Consider the following 6,979-nt stretch of genomic DNA (forward strand, 5'->3'; position numbering starts at 1 on the left):
GTATGCTAGCCATCTTTAGTACAGGAAGATATTCTGCACACTACAGAATGGAGAAACATAAACACCAATCTGGCTTCAAACTCTACGATCTACAATGATGTCCTGCTTGCAAGATATGTTAGTGCAATAGTGGCCAAATTTTGTAGGAGTGGACAACCAATGTCTGATTTGACTTAAAGGCCCACTCTATGAAATGAGAACCACACCTAACACTGCTTGGGTGCCTAAGAACCTGAGATTATAGATATCCCGGGTGAGTTGGGGGGGGGGGACGGGGAAGGGGGAGGGGGAGGATGAAACCAAACACTACTCTTCTACTAGAAGAATGAGTCCTAATGATGTTCTATTTTACTCATAGATTAGTGCCTTGCTCAGGCATCATTAGAGAAGTTCCCTCCTGAGGAACATGGGAACAAATACAGCAACCCATGTCTATGCAATATGCAGAGAATGAGAGACCATGGAATACTCAGCCCTAAGTGGGTTGTTCCCATCAAATCTTTCCCCTTAGGGCTCAGGGAACCCTACGGAAGAGAAGGAGGAAAGATTCTAAGTTAGAGGGAATGAAGGACATCAAGGAAAGAATTCTTTCCATGTCAACAGGGTCAAAGACTCATGAACTCACAGAGACTGAGGCACATGAACAGGGCCTTCAGGGATCTGACCCATATGGGGTTCTAGAGCTGAAAACAGGGTAGATATGTGCCTGGTCCCTAATCCAGAAGCTGTCTCCAATTGTTTACTACTTGCAAATGAAATTTTAGTTTCCTCCAAAGGAGTCCCATTGTGTGTGTGTGTGGGGGGAACTATTCTTAATGATAGGCTGCTTGACCAACAGTAGGTGGCCAACAGGAATGAACTCAATAGCATCTTTGGAAGTTTCTTGTCAAGTCAGGCCTTTTGTTTTGTTTTGTTTTAAATTCTCTCTCTCTCTCTCTCTCTCTCTCTCTCTCTCTCTCTCTCTCTCTCTCTCTCTCTCTCTGTATGTGTGTGTGTATTTTTCATCTCTTTTACTCCTCAAGTCCATTGGTTATATATTATGGCTTCCAGTTCAGTGTTTTTATGAGAATCCTGAGTGTGTACACATGTGGGTCTCTGTATCTATATCTGTTTCTTATGCCTTTTGGGGGGCTCTTTTTCTTCTGCTTGGTTGTTTTGTCCTATTCTAATGTGTTAGTTCTCTTATATCTTTTATATTATGTTACATTGTATTATATTGCATTGTAATTTTTTTTTTTATGTTTTTGGTTTTTCGAGACAGTGTTTCTCTGTATAGCCCTGGTTGTCCTGGAACTCACTTTGTAGACCAGGCTGGCCTCGAACTCAGAAATCTGCCTGCCTCTGCCTCCCAAATGCTGGGATGAAAGGCGTACGCCACCATGCCCGGCTGCATTGAAATATTATGTGTTATATTGTATTACATTGCAACATTATTATATTACATTGCATTATATAATATTCATTATATATTATATTATACCATATTATATTATATTCCCTTAGAAACCTGTTTATTTCTTTTTTTTTAAGATTTATTTATTTATTATATGTAATTACACTGTAGCTGTCTTCAGACACTCCAGAAGAAGGCATCAGATTTCATTACGGATGGTTGTGAGCCACCATATGGTTGCTGGGATTTGAACTCAGGACCTTTGGAAGAGCAGTCGGTGCTCTTAACCACTGAGCCATCTCGCCAGCCCCAATGTAGAGTCATAATCAGGATATATTATATGAGAAATAAATCTATATGCAATAAAAGAAGAACAATAACCAAAACCAATGTCCAGCTTCCACTTTCACGGTTGTGTACCCTGAAGACACAGCTCTTCTGTGTTTTGCCTCCCCCCCTCTTTCTGTAGCATTTCCTCTCACACTTCAGAAAAGGAAAGAGCAAGTTGAATTTAGTGCATCCTATGCCCCTTGTTCACAAAAGCAAGACAAATCTTCTCATCCACCAATACAAAGGAGGAAATATTTGAAATGTGCTATCTGTGACATCATCGAGGAAGTGGAGAGCTCAAATGCCCAGCTGACAAACCCTTCTTTGTAAATGTTGTTTGATTTCCTCAGAAGACGTGATGAACTTAGAGCTGTACCCAAGCTCTGTCAATACACAACTTGAACTGAGCCCAGAACATTTCTTCATTCTGTCCCTAGGCCTAGGTCGAGAAACTTCTACCCTCCATAAAATGTAATATCCTGTTGACTGATTCAACCTGGCTTCTCTCAGCTTATGACTGAATTGCTCTGCCTGGCCTCATACTAACTTTGGCAATCTGTTCTAATCTTCTGGCTCCTTCTCAGTTTCTGGCTCATTCTGTTTTTACCTGTGTCTAGCTTGTTCTCTCTGCAACCTGTCTCTGTAGAATTGTCCCGGTAAAACTGCCACACACACACACACACACACACACACACACACACACCCTTCCTCTCTTTCTCCTCTTTTAGGCAACCTTTCTCTCCCTGTTCTGTTCTCATGAAAGTAGGCCATGTCTCACCTCTGACTCAATTTGCCAAATCTTTTTCTGATTCATCACTTTGTCTGCCCCACGATTAGCTGCCATTTACAAGCATGGCTTCTTCCTTCTACAAACTAACCTTACCTTCACTGTTATAGATTAAAGGTGTGTACTATGGGCGTGACTGTATTCCAGCCAGATCATCCTATAATCCAGGGCAGTTATGCATTATGACTGGATCATGTAGAAGGAAGTCTTTGTGATCTCTTGCCAGGACAGTCATGTCACAGTATTAAAATTCTTCTACAGGTCTTAATGGAGAGTTTTCTATTTTCTTTTTTCTTCTTCTTCTTCTTTTTTTTTTTTTTTTTTAAAAGCCTACAGCACCGGGTATTCCCAGGCGGTCTCCCATCCAAGTACTAACCAGGCCCGACCCTGCTTAGCTTCCGAGATCAGACGAGATCAGGCGCGTTCAGGGTGGTATGGCCATAGACGAGAGTTTTCTATTTTCAAAAACTTCCATTTTATTTAAAGCATGCTTGATGTCCCTTGCCATCAGAGAAATGTAACTTCAATCCACTCTAAAGCCAGGCACAGTGCAGCACACCTTTAACCCCAGTACTTACGAGGCAGAAGCAGACAGAGCTCTGTGAGTCTAGGTCAACCAGGGCTACACAGTGAGTTCCAGGTCAACCAGGGCTACACAGTGAGTTCCAGGCCAGCCAGGACTACACCATGAGAATTGACTTTAAAAAAAAAAAAAGATATAAATAATCTGAGATTCCTTTTCACCTCATTCAAAATTCATATCAACAAGACAACAAATAACACATGATGGTGAGGATCTGAGGAAAGAGAAACCCTTCTCTACTGGGGATGGGAGTCTAAACGTCAAAAACACAGACCTGCCATATGACCCAGCTCTACGGCTCCTTGGTACATGCCCAGAAGAGCACACATTCTATTACAAAGATAGCTGCACATCCAGACTTACTGCTTTCTCTAGAATAGCAAAGAAATGGAATCAGCCTACATGTTCATCAATAGATGAATGGGCGGTGAAAATGTGATACATTTATTTACACTGCGGAATTTTATTCATCCAGAAAGAAATGGCATGGAAAAGAATGGAACTGGAAAGCATCATTGCAAGTATGTTCTCTGTCATATGCAAATCCTAGTCAAAGATGTATGTCTACGTGGGATTAAGGACAAGGAAAGATTGGTAGATAGAGAACAGGGAATTAGAAAGGGAGATGGGAGGTTTTTAAGGAAGGAATTGCAAATTCTGTAAGGCAAAAGACACTGTCAATAAGACAAAAAGGCCACCAACAGATTGGGAAAGGATCTTTACCAGTCCTAAATCAGATAGGGGACTAATATCCATTATATATAAAGAACTAAAAAAGATGGACTCCAGAAAACCAAATAACCCCATTAAAAAATGGGGCACAGAACTAAACAAAGAATTCTCAACTGAGGAATATCGAATGGCTGAGAAATACCTCAAAAAATGTTCAACATCCTTAATCATCAGAGAAATGCAAATCAAAACAACCTTGAGATTCCATCTCACTCCAGTCAGAATGGCTAAGATCAAAAATTCAGGTGACAGCGGATGCTGGCATGGATATGGAGAAAGAGGAGCACTCCTCCATTGCTGGTGGGACTGGAAGCTTGTAAAACCACTCTGGAAATCAGTCTGGCGGTTCCTCAGAAAATTGGACATAGTACTACCAGAGGAACCAGCAATACCTCTTCTGGGCATATATCCAGAAGATGTTCCAACTGGTAATAAGAACACATGCTCCACTGTGTTCATAGCAGCCTTATTTATAATAGCCAGAAGCTGGAAAGAACTGTGATGTCCCTCAACAGAGGAATGGATACAGAAAATGTGGTACATTTACACAATGGAATACTACTCAGCTATTAAACACAATGAATTTATGAAATTCCTCGGCAAATGGATGGATCTGGAGGGTATCATCCCGAGTGAGGTAACCCAGTCACAAAAGAACTCACATAATATGCACTCACTGATAAGTGGTTATTAGCCCTGAAACCTAGAATACCCAAGATACAATTTGTAAAACACATGAAACTCAAGAAGAAGGAAGACCAAAATGTGGAGACTTCACCCCTTCTTAGAATTGGGAACAAAACTCCCATGGAAGGGGTCACAGAGACAAAGTTTAGAGCTGAAATGAAAGGATGGACCATCCAAAAACTGCCCCACCCAGGGGTCCATCCCATAATCAGCCACCAAACACAGACACTATTGCATTCACCAGCAAGATTTTGCTGAAAGGACCCTGATATAGCTGTCTCTTGTGAGGCTATGCCAGTGCCTGACAAACACAGAAGTGGATGCTCACAGTCAGCTATAGGATGGAACACAGGGCCCCCAATGGAGGAGCTAGAGAAAGTACCCAAGGAGCTGAAGGGGTCTGCAACCCTATAGGTGGAACAACAATATGAACTAACCAGCACCCCCAGAGCTCATGTCTCTAGCTGCATATGTAGCAGAAGATGGCCTAGTCGGCCATCATTGGGAAGAGAGGCCACTTGGTCTTGCAAACTTTATGTGCCCCAGTACAGGAGAATGCCAAGGCCAAGAAGGGGGAGTGGGTGGGTAGGAGAGCAGGGGTGGGAGGGTATAGGGGACTTTGGGGATAGCATTTAAAATGTAAATGAAGTAAATACCTAATAAAAATTGGAAAAAATAGTTTAAATTTATATATTGAAGATTATTAAAAAAGTAGGCACTAGATGTTAAATAATAATTGACCATGGGGCTGGAAAGTTAGTTCAGTGGTTAAGAGTACTGACCGTTAAAGATTTATTAACCTGCTCCTGGAAATATGCCACTAGCCTTGGATGAGAGCCCCCACTGAATATATCCTTTTAGAATTGTTTTGTTTGTTTGTTTGTTGCTTTTTTATTTTTTATCTAAAAGAGTTCTTAACCAATGGATTGTTTAAAACGAATTTTAATGGTAGATCCCTGTTTTATTTTGTTATAAAGTTAAGGAGTTGGAGGACTTGAATAAGAGGCCCACAATAAATGTTAGTTTTATCTCTGCATTTGAGCTTTGTTTTTTACCATAACATTTGAATTCCAGCAATAAGTATTAATACACAAGTCCAATTCTTTCCTTAAAAGATGCATTTCCATGAAAAGCTTTATGTTTCTTTTTAAGATTTATTTATTTTTTATATGTAAGTATACTGTAGCTGCCTTCAGACATTCTTTCTTGTCACTCGGTCCCGCTTGCTTGCTGTACCTGTCATCAGACACCCCAGAAGAGGGCGTCTGATCTCATTAGGGATGGTGTGAGCCATCATGTGGTTGCTGGGATTTGAACTCATGACCTTCAGAAGAGCAGTCGGCGCTCTTAACCACTGAGCCATCTCTCCAGCCCCGAAAAACTTCATGTTTAATGATAGTTACCAAAGCTCCTGTAAATATTGATATGATCAGCTGTATACTAATAATAATTTTAATAAGAATATAGATGGAAGCTTTTAAACATTTAGAAGCATAGGTTCACAAAATCTGGTAATTTTAAGTTATATGGAAAAAGTATTATTAGTTAATAAAAGGCTTTTGAATACAAAATGAAATACACACACACACACACACACACACGTTATCACAAAGGAGTAGATTAGAAATATGTGTTGGAGCTGCATATATAGTAGTAGATGGCCTAGTGAGCCATTGTTGGGAAGAGAGGCCCCTTGGTCTTGCAAACTTTATATGCCCCATACAGGAGAACGCCAGGGCCAAGAAGTGGGAATGAGTGTGCAGGGAAGCAGGGTAGAGGGAGGGTATAGGGGACATTCAGGATAGCATTTGAAATGTAAATGAAGAAAATATCTAATAAAATAATTAAAAAAAGAAAAAGAAATATGTGTTGAGAAAAAACAAAAAATTCTAAGTTTCTCACAACTAGTTACAATGTTTTATATGAATGTATATTTGCATATCTGTATAAGCTCTTGCATTAAATTATAAGAAATATGTATTATATTTGCGTTGATATATTTGAAAAAATATTGTTTTTAAATGTCAATGTTTCTCTCTCTCTACACACACATATGTATAACGGAGACTCTTGCTTTGGGCGGATTTATTTAATTTTATATCTATGAATGTTTTGCCTGCATGTGTGCGTGTGTACCACGTGCATGCAATGCCTGTGAAAGTCAGAAGAGATACAAATGAAGCTACATCTCCTACTGAAGTTAAAGATGGCTGTGAACCACCTGTGGGTACTTGTAACTAAACCTCGGTCGTCTGCAGGAGCAACAAGTGTTTTAACCACAGAACCCTCTCTCTAGCCCCCACTGTATTTTTTAAAAATTTATGGCTAATAATATAAAAACAAACAAAGTGAGCTAAATCTTTGAGGTCTACGGGGGACAATCCAGTTTTTTACACGTGTAACAAACTGCTGGACAGGGATGGGCCAGTCAATCTCCTGTGGATGTGTGTGGACTCTCGAACCCCCT

The 6,979-nt window shown here is 40.3% G+C and overlaps 1 non-coding gene across 1 annotated transcript; it reads right to left on the minus strand.

Moving 5' to 3' along the window:
* Positions 1 to 2,837: 2,837 nt before the first annotated feature.
* LOC115062834 lies at positions 2,838 to 2,956 on the minus strand. The gene has a single exon (XR_003842752.1). It is a non-coding gene; the product is annotated as a 5S ribosomal RNA (ribosomal RNA).
* Positions 2,957 to 6,979: the final 4,023 nt, after the last annotated feature.

Source organism: Mus pahari, chromosome 21, assembly GCF_900095145.1.
Source record: "Mus pahari chromosome 21, PAHARI_EIJ_v1.1, whole genome shotgun sequence".
NCBI classification, from domain to species: domain Eukaryota; kingdom Metazoa; phylum Chordata; class Mammalia; order Rodentia; family Muridae; genus Mus; species Mus pahari.